The sequence below is a fragment of the Rhipicephalus sanguineus genome, unplaced genomic scaffold (assembly GCF_013339695.2).
Source record: "Rhipicephalus sanguineus isolate Rsan-2018 unplaced genomic scaffold, BIME_Rsan_1.4 Seq1041, whole genome shotgun sequence".
NCBI lineage: Eukaryota > Metazoa > Arthropoda > Arachnida > Ixodida > Ixodidae > Rhipicephalus > Rhipicephalus sanguineus.
In genome coordinates, this window is record NW_023614221.1 from 39,286 (window position 1) to 53,093 (window position 13,808).

The window sequence follows — 13,808 nt, forward strand, 5'->3', positions numbered from 1 at the left end:
ACCTCCATACCGACACGTGCATGCACTCACTTATTAAAAATATAAAACAGCGCTTTTTTAAACACAAGACGAAGGAAAGAAGAGACGTACGTGTCCCTCCATTCCTTCGTCTTGTGTTTAAAAAAGCGCTGCTTTATATTTTTACCATGGAACCTCACCAACTCGCCCAATTTGCGTGTCTTGCTCACTTATTAGTCTGCATACAAGCCTTGGAAATTGAAATGCTTATTTATATCGTGCAGACATACGTAAAAGCATTTGATGCTGTGCTAACACAACGGAATAGGCTGCCCTCTGAGGACGCGCGCAGGACGTTCGCACACTAGCGAACACGGTGTGGCTAGCAGACGACGCAGGGAGCCACATTCAGCTGCTAAAGTTACGTCCACCGTGTCATTCACAATGCGCACTTAAGTTTAATAATTATCTTGCCAGTCTCAGTGGTTGGCTCGTGTCACTGGGACGCTGTCGCTTCGCGGTGCGCCGTCGTCGCTCCACTATTTTGCTCGAGTGGCTGGTGTCACTACAGCAAGAGTACGGAGCGCGACGTGGGCTGGGGCGTCCACCGCTGCCACCAAGGCAATTTCCTTAAACAAAAAATATTACGGCGCCCGTGGAGCACTTAATAAAAAAAAGAGAGAGAAGGACAACAGCGAGGTTCGAACCAACGTCCTCGCAGATCCGAGCACGACACGTACTAGCCCGCTGCGCCAATAGAGCCGATCGGTTCGGTGCGTCTGATCTCACGCTGTACGTAACTTTAAGATTTGTTATTCTTACGTCCAGACGTAACTGCAACGGCTCCTATAGTTACGTCTAGACGTAACGCGCTAGACACTCCGTTCTTCCTTTCCATCAAGAACCACTACTATTACAGACATTCACAAATCGCATACACATGGCCTTTATCTCACGCTCGTTATCGTTACTTATAGATTTGGCGGCGGTCCACTGAACACGGGGACATCGCAGAAACAAAAGCGGCAACGACTTGCACACGAATCACTTTCTACAACACTCTACACAACACGACCACGTCCCCACGGTTACACCACGGCCAGAGGCGGTTCTCGCGCACACAGTTCACGCTCAAAACCAACACCAGTAGTGCCGTCTCTGCCAACACCCAACACACCACGCAGAAATAAACGACGGCCTGAACGCTACTCTGCCGCCACCTACTTGTACACTTCAAGCCAAGTCAAGCCGGTTTTAAGCGGCTATATGGGTGAACCGAACGCTTTACCCCACCCACCGGCAGTGTCTCCTTCCACCGGGTGGAAGGAGACGTTAGGTGGGCAAAGCGTTCGGTTCACCCATATAGCCGCTTAAAACCGGCTTGACTTGGCTTGAAGTGTATAAGTAGGTGGCGGCAGAGTAGCGTTCAGGCCCGTTTGTGTGGCTTGCGTGGTGAGTGTTGGCAGAGGAGGCACACTACTGTACTGATGTTGATATTGATATTGAGCATGAACTGTGTGCATTAACGAGAACTGTGTGTTGAAGTCGTAGCAAATCGTTGCCGCTTTTGTTGCGATGTCCTCCGGTTCAGTCGACCACTGCCAAATCTATAAGTAATGATAACGAGCTGTGAGCATGAGATAAAGGCCATGTGTTACGTGATTTGTGAAATGTGTCTGTTTGACGCACAGCTTGTACTGTGGCGTACGTGTATGTGTGGTAAGTGCGTGCTCTGCGTGGCCCGTTTGTGTGGCTTGCGTGGTGGGTGCTGGCAGGGGAGGCACGGCACTACGCACCACTGTACTGGTGTTGATATTGAGCGTGAACTGTGCGCATTAACGAGAACCACCTCTGACCGTAGGGACGTGATCGCGTTGTGTATGTTGTAGGAGTCGTAGCAAGTTGTTGCCGCTTTCGTTCCTGCGATGACCCCCTGTTCAGTGGACCATTGCCAAATCTATCAGATATGATAACGAGCTGTACGAGTATGAGATAAAGACCATGAGTTACGTGATTTGTGAAAGTCTGTCTGACGCACAGCTTGTGCTGTGGCGGACATGTATGTGTGGTAAGTGCGTGCTTTGCGTGGATCGATCGCTTACAGTTGGAAAGTCATTTGGGCGAAGTGTACTTGAACCATCACTTTTATTTAACGGTGCGTCTAGGGTTACGTCCAGACGTAAATGTAGCCGTCGCTATCGTTACGCCCAGACGTAACTGTCCACGGGGTCCACGGTGCAGTTCTGCCTCCGTGGTTACGCGTCCTATGCGCAGACTAAAACAACTCCTTGCTGTTTTTAATCTACTGTCCCTGAGAATATTTGACGTAAGTTAGGGGTGGTCACCTTGTGGTCGGTGTGAAAGGTTAGACGTTTACACCTATCCACTGTAACTGTAACGTTCAGCACGGCCGCTCGCTGAATTAAGCGGCCATACATTCAGTATCACTGTCGTATCACCGATTTACCAGCACCACTTATGTATTGAGACGTGCGTGGTTTGTTTTGCCGGACTGTTTCGCGTATCAGCAGCTCTGTTGTCGAGACAGACCAGCTGACGCACTTTAGGAAGACGTTAATTTCGGCCTCCGCCGGAGCCACGCTGCCTTCAGCCATCGTCTCGGATGCTGCCTTTTCCTTAGCTTCGTTGAGGCGGTCAACCTCAGTTTGGGGCAATCACGGTTAGTGAAATAAAAGTAAAATAACTGCAGGTCTCCATCGAACTTGATGTAAGTACGGTTTGCGTGCCCGTGTTGATGTATCACACGTCCACTAGGGTTACGTCCATACAATAACAATCGGTACAGCTGCCCCGCGTGTGTACACATAAATGTCGTCTTTAGAAAGCCTCCTTCCGTCCAGTTATGTTGGTGCAGCCTACTTGGCCTACTCGCAACACATTGTTGCGAGATTGGGCTCACCGTCGCGGCGTTAGCAGTGTAGTATGGATGGGCGGTCGGCGGCACATATCCAATTAAGTGTTGCACATATCCAAGAAAGCGCGTCGACTACAGCCCAATGGTGGTATATACGCCCTCCATTGCCACATTAATGCACGAAGCCGTCCTAACGTTCCTATTACGTGTGTGAGAAGTGCAATCCGCCAATCAATGGGGTACTGGCCTTCGGCGACAGTCGTGTTTTCCACTGTGCTCGATGTTTTTTTTTTCTTGCTTTATTTGTACGTGCTTAGGTTGTGTTCTGCCCATACTACAATATAAATGGTGTTGTGCGACTGAACCAATATAATATACTTCTTGCTGTAGCGGCTACAAAAAAAAAAAAAAGCCTGTATTTCTGTGTAATTATAGTTGAAGTGGAACTCTGTGCACTCTGCTTTTCTGTTTGCATGGTTCCGTGTACCTCTCTAGAAGTGCGTGACTTGAGGTCTTTTTTACTGCTAACCGGCCTTTGGAGTATAGTTCATGCTAGGTATCACAAGGATTTCTAAATCGCCAACACTTCACGAGATTGCGAACAGTCATTTACGAAAAGTCCTTAAAACACAGTTCTCTTTCGACTGACTGGAAAATGGCATCGGTTGCTCAATCTGGCCCGCGCAACGTTATCAATAACTACCGCCCCATTTCACTCACTTCTGTGTGCTGCAAAATTCTTGAACACGTTTTATATACCGCCATTGTTAAGCATATAGATAGTAATTCTTTATTGAACTCAAATTAGCACGGATTTAGACATGAACTATCGTGCGTCACACAACTGGTAGAGTTCACACATGTTTTAGCAGCAGCACTGGACGATAACTCTTCGGTTGATTGTATTTTCCTCGACTTTCAGAAGGCGTTCGACACCGTTTCGCACTACTTATTACTGCAAAAACTGTTCAGCTTTGACATTAATCCCCAAGTTATTGCATGGGTTGCTGAATATTTACCTGAGAGGCGACAATGCGCAGTTGTAAACGGCGAACAGTCTGCAATAACTGATGTTACGTCAGGGGTGCCTCAGGGATCAGTACTGGGACCCCTTCTTTTCTTACTTTATATCAATGAGATTAACGAAAACGTACAATATCATATTAGGCTATTTGCAGATGACTGCATATTATACTGCAAAATTACCTCTGAAACTGACTGATCTGTGATCCAAACGACTTATGTGCGATACACGCATGGTGTGAGCGATGGGAAATGAAACTGAAGCTTAAGAAAACGGTGTGCATGAGGTTCACCAGAAAAAAAAAAAAGTCCAGGTGAATTCGAATACACAATAAACTGCTCACCGGTAAAAATGGTGTGCGAATACAAATACCTAGGCGTTTACTTTTGCCCCTCTTTATCATGGAGTCGGCATGTGGATTATACCGCAGGTAAAGCTTGTCGGAGTTTGGGATTTTTGCGACGAAATACACGTGCATTTCCACAGCAAACCCGGGAGTTATTATATAAAACATACGTAAGATCAGTGCTGGAATACGCGTGCTGCGTGTGGGACCCTTCAACAGCATCAAACAAAGAAAGATTAGAAAAAGTTCAGTCCATGGCGGCAAGATATGTGCTTAATATACCCATGTATGACAGACAGTTTAGTTCAACGGAATCTAAGGCGATATTAAAATGGAATTCTCTGCAGCATGCGAAGAGCGTCATTTCGACTGAAGCTATTACACAGCATATATCATTTTCATACTCGAATTCCCCGTGACGTATACATTAACCGGCCTCACTACACATCAGCACGCAAAGATCACGAACACAATTAAGATAAGAGAATATAAATGCAATACATCGTCCTTCAGCAACTCTTTTTTTTCCCAGAACTATCAGTCAGTGGAATCGACTTCCTTCCACAATTGTAGGAACTTCGTCTAATGACGCATTCTTTTCTGCAATAAAAATGATTGAATCTTTTGACCACTGAGCCTTAAAAGAAATCATGCGTACGCCTGGTAATCACCATGATCTATACTGTATCCCATTTGTAAACTGTGTTGTTTTCTTTTAGTGCTTCCTTTGCATCTTGTGCTGTACTATATATTTACCACTGCCGCGCTTTGTTGTAATTACTGTTCGCATTGCCATTAACTATTATCACTGTGCTTTCTGTTTATTTTAGATTGTTTTCCCAATGTATACAACATTTTTGATGTAGCTGTGTTCGACGCAGCTGTGTACGTTTGTGTCGGCGTAGAATAATCTACATTTTCATTTGCACCTGCAACTTTCATGCTTGTTCTTCTTCTGTACCCCCCCCCCCCCCCCGCTGTACGTAATGCCTGTATGGGCGCTATAGGTATTAAATAAATAAAATAAAATAATAATTGTGTCTCAAAAATTCTGCATTCACACCTCCATACCGACACGTGCATGCACTCACTTATTAAAAATATAAAACAGCGCTTTTTTAAACACAAGACGAAGGAAAGAAGAGACGTATGTGTCCCTCCATTCCTTCGTCTTGTGTTTAAAAAAGCGCTGCTTTATATTTTTACCATGGAACCTCACCAACTCGCCCAATTTGCGTGTCTTGCTCACTTATTAGTCTGCATACAAGCCTTGGGAATTGAAATGCTTGTTTATATCGTGCAGACATACGTACAAGCATTTGATGCTGTGCTAACACAACGGAATAGGCTGCCCTCTGAGGACGCGCGCAGGACGTTCGCACACTAGCGAACACGGTGTGGCTAGCAGACGACGCAGGGAGCCATAATCAGCTGCTAAAGTTACGTCCACCGTGTGATTCACAATGCGCACTTAAGTTTAATAATTATCTTGCCAGTCTCAGTGGTTGGCTCGTGTCACTGGGACGCTGTCGCTTCGCGGTGCGCCGTCGTCGCTCCACTATTTTGCTCGAGTGGCTGGTGTCACTACAGCAAGAGTACGGAGCGCGACGTGGGCTGGGGCGTCCACCGCTGCCACCAAGGCGATTTCCTTAAACAAAAAATATTACGGCGCCCGTGGAGCACTTAATAAAAAAAGAGAGAGAAGGACAACAGCGAGGTTCGAACCAACGTCCTCGCAGATCCGAGCACGACACGTACTAGCCCGCTGCGCCACTAGAGCCGATCGGTTCGGTGCGTCTGATCTCACGCTGGACGTAACTTTAAGATTTGTTATTCTTACGTCCAGACGTAACTGCAACGGCTCCTATAGTTACGTCTAGACGTAACGCGCTAGACACTCCGTTCTTCCTTTCCATCAAGAACCACTACTATTACAGACATTCACAAATCGCATACACATGGCCTTTATCTCACGCTCGTTATCGTTGCTTATAGATTTGGCGGCGGTCCACTGAACACGGGGACATCGCAGAAACAAAGGCGGCAACGACTTGCACACGAATCACTTTCTACAACACTCTACACAACGCGACCACGTCCCCACGGTTACACCACGGCCAGAGGCGGTTCTCGCGCACACAGTTCACGCTCAAAACCAACACCAGTAGTGCCGTCTCTGCCAACACCCACCACACCACGCAGAAATAAACGGCGGCCTGAACGCTACTCTGCCGCCACCTACTTATACACTTCAAGCCAAGTCAAGCCGGTTTTAAGCGGCTATATGGGTGAACCGAACGCTTTACCCCACCTACCGTCTCCTGCCACCCGCGCGCAGGAGACGCGGCCATTCCTGAAATACAGGTATTTTGTGCGATTTGCCAATGTTTGTGATTTTTTTCTTCAATAGTGCCTCGACAAGCAAGGGAAACAATATACTCATAAGATTGTATTTCACTTGTTCTTTGCGGGGAATAAGTATTGTGACCATGAAGTGCACAGTTTTTTCCCTAGGTGTGCTCAAAATTCAGGAATCGCGAAATTGGCAAAAAAGTTTTATGTGGCCAAAATTTGTTTATTTTTTTTTCAGGCGAACAAAATTTTGTTTCGCAAAACCAACTTCAAGACCATTGTTCTGGGTGTAATGCCTAGACCTACGGTAAATTTCATCAAAATCGGGATTGGTGACCGGAACCATCGTGTTCGATCTTATCTGAACATACCAAGCAGACGTGTTGCTCATTTTGAGTTGGCAGACGTACTTCGTCGCAGCATTTTGAGTCTTCTTTACGCTAGCAGTTATTGCGCTCCTATAAATGTGAACCATCCGCGGCTGTGTCCAGCAAAAACTACACTGATCATGCCTCATTGCTTCGTGCCGAAATGTAAGTTGAGCACTATAAGCACCGCCAACACGGCGTATCGTTTCACGAAATTCCAGTGGAGATTAACTTGCGCGAAAAATGGCTTCAAACTGCTCGGTAGTGTGTAGCTTGCACTTCCAAGAATGCGATTTCAAAGGAAGCTGCCAGATACGACGGTGACTGAAGCCCGGAGCGGTGCCCAGCATGTCTGGAGTTTCGCAAAAGCTGGAAGCCGAGAGCACCCAGCAAAGCGCAAGCGAGATTCATCGCCCACAGGCTGGCTTTCTAAAAGCGAAGATCATTGCTCGCAACTACGCGACGAAAACTCTGCCGAGGAAATTTAAACGTCAGTGAGAACCCTAGAACCGGCACAGCTAGGTGTTGATGATCTAGCTGTCCCAGGCTGTAGCCTAGAATTGGCCGAGAGAGAGAGAGAGAGAGAATAAACGTTTATTTGGAGCAAGTGCGCTGTGCGCCCAAGGTGGGCGGCCTTCTTATTCCAGGTAGCCGCGGGCCTTCGCCATCTCTCGTGCCCGTTGAACCAGGCTTCGCTGATTCTTCAGGTCTGGGTCCGATAACTTGGCCTCCCATTGCTCTTCAGTCAGTGTAGCGGTGCTAGGGTTTTGTATGCATCCCCATAGCATATGGCATAGAGTGTCCGGGACATCACAGTACTTGCAGATGTACGAATGCTCAGTCGGTGAGATACGGCGAAGTAATATACCGTGAACGTAAGTGTTTGTTTGCAGCTTCCTGAGGGTTACTGCCTCTTCCCTAGTTAGGCTGGGGTGAGCTGGCGGATAAGTTCTTCGGCCTAGCCTGTAGTGCTGTAAGATGTCGCTGTACTTTTTGGGTACATCATCTTTCCTCCTAAGTGCGTCCTGTGGGAAGGCCCGGTGAACATGAGCTCGGGCGGAAGCGTCGGCTGCCATTTCCCATCAGGGACTCGTGACCCGGAGTCCAAACGATGTACGTTTCTGGTAGGTTCTTCTTTGCTGTAGCTGTGAGCATTTCTAAGGCTTGCCTGGAAATTCTTCCTTTCTGATAATTTCGACAAGCTGCTTGTGAATCGGTAAGTATGATTGCTTCTTCAGCACAGGTTGAGATGGCCAGGGCTATGGCTGTTTCTTCAGCCGTATCGATTTCCGTAGTTAAGATGCTAGCTGCCGTTCTCTCTTTTCCTTTACTGTCGACTACGCTCACAGCATGGGCTGGGATTCCTGAATATTTTGCTGCATCAGTGTATCTTGTGTCCGGATTTCGGCCGTAGTCTTGTCGCAGTTTCTCTATTCTGGATTTTCTTCTTCCTAGATGGTAGGTAGGATGCATATCTCGTGGGATGCGGCCTACCGAGATCAGGGGCGTAGCCAGAAATTTTTTTCGGGGGAGGGGGGGGGGGTTCAACCATACTTTATGTATGTTCGTGCGTGTGTTTGTATGTGTGCGTGTATATATACGCAAGCAAAACTGAAAAATTTCGGGGGGGGGGTTTGAACCCCCCCAACCCCCCCCCCCCCCCCTTGGCTACGCCCCTGACCGAGATGTACTGTCGAATTGTTGCTGGGATAGGCCTTTTCTCATCACATTGTTGTATGGCTTCAGGATAGCCTAATCTTAGAAGTGTAGCCCGTCCTGTCTCAGTTAGTCTAAGTCGCTCGAGTTGGTTTACTTTGTGTGCTTCCACGAGCACCTCCCAGGTGTTGTGGAGACCTAAGCGTAGTAGTCGCTGTGTGGAAGCACGTTTAGAGATCCCTATGGCAGTCTTGATGGCCTTTCGTATGAGGGTATTCAGTTTTTCAATTTCTGCATTCTTGAGGTCTAAATAAGGGGTCCCATAAGTAATTCTACTAATGATGAGCGCTTGGATGATTTTGATTGTGTCTTCTTCTTTCAAGCCATGCCTTTTGTTTGATACCCGTCGTACCAAGTGCGCGACTTGCGTGACGGTTTCTTGCAGTTTTGGTAAGTGGCTGCGCCCGATCCGTCTTTGTGGATGTGCAGACCAAGGACTCTAAGCGAGTGTACTTGAGGTATTTGTACTCAATTCATCCAAAGCTATGGTTCTGGGATTTCACCTATTGGTGGTCGTCCTCTTGTTCTAGCTTTTAGTATAAGAAGCTCGGATTTTTTGGGAGCGCATGTGAGCCCACAAGTATTGAGGTAGTTTTCTGTGCGATCCAACGCCTCTTGAAGTGCGTCCTGTTGCATTCCTGGAGAGCCACCGGTTGTCCAGATGGTTAGGTCATCTGCATATAGGGCGTGTCTTATCCCCTCTATTTCTTTCAATATGTTCGGCAGTTTCATCATGGCAATGTTAAAAACAACAAATATCCGCTGTGGCCAATTTTTTCGTTTCGCGGGAACCCACCTCCTAGTGAGAGCCCCAGATGCACAACTGAAATTGGTTATTTGATGTCGATTGGCTTGCAAGCTTCAGAAAGGTATGGCGCGCATTTTTCACAGACTGCTCTGCAGAGGGGAACGTTAACGAAAAAGATCAGAGTAATGCACTGACAGATACGCGACGAAGTCTGCCCATAAACAAAAGAAAAATCAAGTGACAAAGGTTTTTTTGCTCGTACAAGACGCAGAGAATGAAATGGAACGTAAACACGTCGATCATGTTTGTAGAAAGAAAACGGTGGCGACGAAAGGAACGTGCGTTGCGAGCAGAACCGCGGACTCGTACAAAGAGGAGCTCCGAAAGTTGAAAGAGGAATGCTACGTCTCGGCATTTTTAGAAGTTGGGGATGACACCGAGGAGGGGGCGGCAAAGGCGCTGCTACTTCTGGATCAAGTGAAAAATTACTAGAGAAAAAAAACCACGCTGTTCCGAGATCACAATCAGGCATATGGCGTATCGTGATATGAGACACCTATCGACTAAAGCTAGCTTATGAATACTGAGGTGTGAAGAGCTCCTCAAGCTGCCTTGCAGAACAACGTTTTGCAGAGCGATGAATTCAGCTAGTTGGTGGTCGTTCATGGTTTCTTTGTTGCGCCGCAGGTGACGAGACGAGGACGACACGATACATGAACAGGACAGGTGTTGCCCACCACCTGTCCTGTGTCCTTGTATCGTCCTCGTCTCGTCACCTGCAGCGCAACAAAGAAACCATGAAGAAACCAAGAACAACGTTGCAAAAATATTTTGGCGGTACATCCGGTGAAGTCGGCTTGAGCCAGTTGGTGCGCTCCCGCCTGGAAGCGGAGCTTGAGACTCTCGACACGCCACAGTCAAAAGTGTGCTGCCTGGTTGTCGACGAGATGCGAATTAAGCAGAAGCTTCTCTACAACAAGCAAAGGGACGCGTTTATTGGCGACGTTGACCTAGGCCCTGACCTTGAGCACCTCGCTCCTGCATCTGATGGTGAAAATCGTGCGAATTCACTGCTCTGTTTTCTCCTTCGTGGCTTGTACTCCAGGTATAAAACACATGTCGGCTACTTCTTTACGAAAGGTTGCACTGGGGAAGAGCTCGCCGAGGTAATTCGCCACGTCGTCACTAAAACAGCCAGCATTGTTTTTGATATGTCGTCCGAGTGGTAAATCGCAACAATCCACAAAATCAGTAGAAGCAAAAATACGGGCGCCACATCCTTCAAAGGGTATCTTTTTCGCATTCGATCAGAGCCATGTGATAAAAGACATCCGGTCTCAATTTCTGGCCAATGAATTGTGTGAAAACAAGGAAATTGCCTCGAAGTACATTAATGCTATACAAAATTCAAGGGCACTCAATAGTGCGGCCAGTCAGGTTTCTCTCAAGGAAACACGTTTTCCCTTCCTATATTGAGAAGATGAATGTGATGACGGCCGTGCAGCTGTTTTCTTCTACAGTAACCGCAGCGCTCAAGTACCTGAGAGATCAGGCAGGTCTTAGCTGCGACATCGAGTTTGCATCTGTGGGGCCCACTGTGAAGTTCATGGAAGCAAATGGTTTACGTGCGTGAGCAATCTTCAGCACATCCATACGCAATAATGTAGATGCGCGCCAGTTTTCTGGCGCTGATGACCCAAGGCGGGAATGGCTTAAGGGCGAGTTCCTTTTCTACATTGAGTGGTTGAAAACTAAAAGCCGAGCGAAAACTATCTCAGTAAGGAAACGCACCATGCGATACTTTTTACAACAGTGTCGAATGTGGAATGCATTCCTTCTCTCTGAGAAGAAATTTCAATTTGTGCTCAAGCGCAAATTCTCAAGTGACCGTAATCGAGTCCATGTTTGGATTCCTGAGGCGTAGCGCAGGATGCAACGATGCTTTGGATGTGAAAAGCGCAGTTTGCGGAATAGAAAAGACGCTCAAGATCGGGTTCATCGCTTCCTCCGCCCAAAGCAACGTGAGATGCTCGACATCGTTTTCATCGGCCCATCTTCTGCCAGCTCATCTGACTGTCCCCAAGTCTACAAGCACTGCTGAAAGCGTTTTGAACGCTGCGGTATATAGACTAAAGGAACAATGCCTCTCAAACACGCCATGCGCGTCAAATCCAGATGTCGCCAGCGTTGAGATGTTCGGAGGATTTATTGTGAGGGCGGCAACCTAAAATATCCCCTGTGCCTAATGCACTGCATTGCTGCAAGGAACCAAAGCAAACACTCCCCTCCTTGGCCTTATCGCCCACCAAGATCGCGGCTGGCTCATGTAACCGAGCCAAGAGCATCATCAAACTTTTGACACGCCTCAGAAGGTTTGTCGACAGTAAAGTGTACTAGAGTAATGGAAAGTATTCTAGTACACTATTGTCGACAGCGTGCTGCCGCGCAGGAAATGCTTCTCGAGACCACTCAAGCCATGCGTGGAAAGAAGCGTCGAACTCCTCATGGAACTATACCACTTCTGAAATGCAGCAGCACGGACACCAATCGACGCAGGAGGCTTTTGCAACCGATAGCTATACGAAGTTCATCAAGCTCTTTTTCAGCAAATATGCACTTGGCACAACTGACAGACATGCAACTGTCAAGCTGCTGGAGCGTAGAAAAGATCTTTAAATGTAGACTAAAATGTCCTATGCGTTCCGCCACTGAAGTGATAATTCTCGCGCAGCACATTTTAGCATGCCCTAGCAAAAACACCAATAGAATTTTCTATTGGTCCATTAGAAAATCGCTATTGGTTCTATAGAAAATCTATTGGAGCTGTATTTGTTGTATAAGAGTTCTTTTGGGGCCAGCAGAGACCAATAGATACCAATAGCCGCCTCCTATTAGTATTTTATTGGGCCAATAGAAGTTGTATTGGTCATAGATGTGCTGTCTATTGGTGCCTATGGGGCCAATAGAAGTTGTATTGGTCAATGAGGTGCTCCATATTTGTTTATGTACTAATAGAGGATGTATAAGGCCAATAGGAGTCGTATTGGCCAAACAGCTACTGCCTATTGGTAGCTGTTTATAACTTTTTATGACTGGCCACGTAGGACCCGATCCCGATCAAATTTCTTTATCATATGATCGGCTCTTATACGCAAGCTGCAGACGGGAGCAATTCACTTTTGATAAGTCTGATCCCGATTGAGCTTAATCGTACACCGTGAGACACCGTGTGCAGTTAGCAACTCGCGCGACTAAAAGAGTTATAAAAAGGCTGCGTGTCGACCACGGCGGTACGGTGTCTCCGTACCTGCTGTGCGGTAAACGGGCACTATAGTAAAACACGCTAAAGGAGAACTTGCGAAGGAATCGACAACACAGACACCACAGAATAATAATAAAGAAACCGCCATGAGGTCACAACCGGCATAGAACCAGCCAGGTGACAAAAAAAAAAAAAAAGTGAGACGGTAGCCATTTGAGCGCGCACTCGCGCCAAGAAGTCTTCTTCCTCTTGTTCTTCGACCGCCTAAATGATTATACGTGCAGAGCACTTTAGGGGCCCGGGCTACCGTATGCTGTCCTAGCTTGGCGTAACGCAGACAAAACAATGTGTGCTGGCACGCGCTAGCGCGTTCGGGCCTGTGTAAGGGGCTGGGTAAGACGCTGTGGCCTCTACACTCTCTCAGCAATCACGTGATCGCGTCGGGGAACGAGATTCTGCAGACGCGCGACGCGCACGATGAACCCGCGTGGCGTGCTCGGGACGAGTAAAAGCAACAGCATCTACAGTGAATTCATGGTGTGCTCCACCTGCAAGGACGCGTTAACATCGGGCAAGGTGCCCGTCGCATCCCCACATGGTTCTCTTTAGTGGGAGACGGTGTAATTTTTTTTTAACACGAAAGTGTTTTATGGCGGGCTACACCACGGCTCCACTGACGCATTTCCGTCACGGATATGACGTTGTAAAATATAAAGACTATCATATGGCAAAGAAAAAAAAAACTACCCGGGAATCGAACGTACGACCTCTCGACCGCCAGGGCGCAACGCGAAACGACTCCGCCACAGACGGCATGTTCTCTGCTATGCTAACGGCGGGCCATTTATGTACAACATTTGCCGGGGGCGGTACTCAGAGATCGGCGCTTGCCTCGACAGGGCGTGGTCGCTCGTGCGGGCGCTTATCTCGTGATCTCGGTGGTTTGTACGTCTTGCGCTCTGCCTGCAAGTTTCCGCTGAGAGCACGAAGGTCACCTCGCTCACTGCAGCGGCCGCTTTTGCGAAAGGAGCGCGCTGCTCACACAGAAATAAGTTACAACTGTGACAGTTCGCGCTCATGCTGTGTATGTTCGTTCCGCGCGTCCTTTCTGCTTGAGCAGCGCATTGCATGTTTCGAGCGGCTTGCCGTTCTTCGCGTA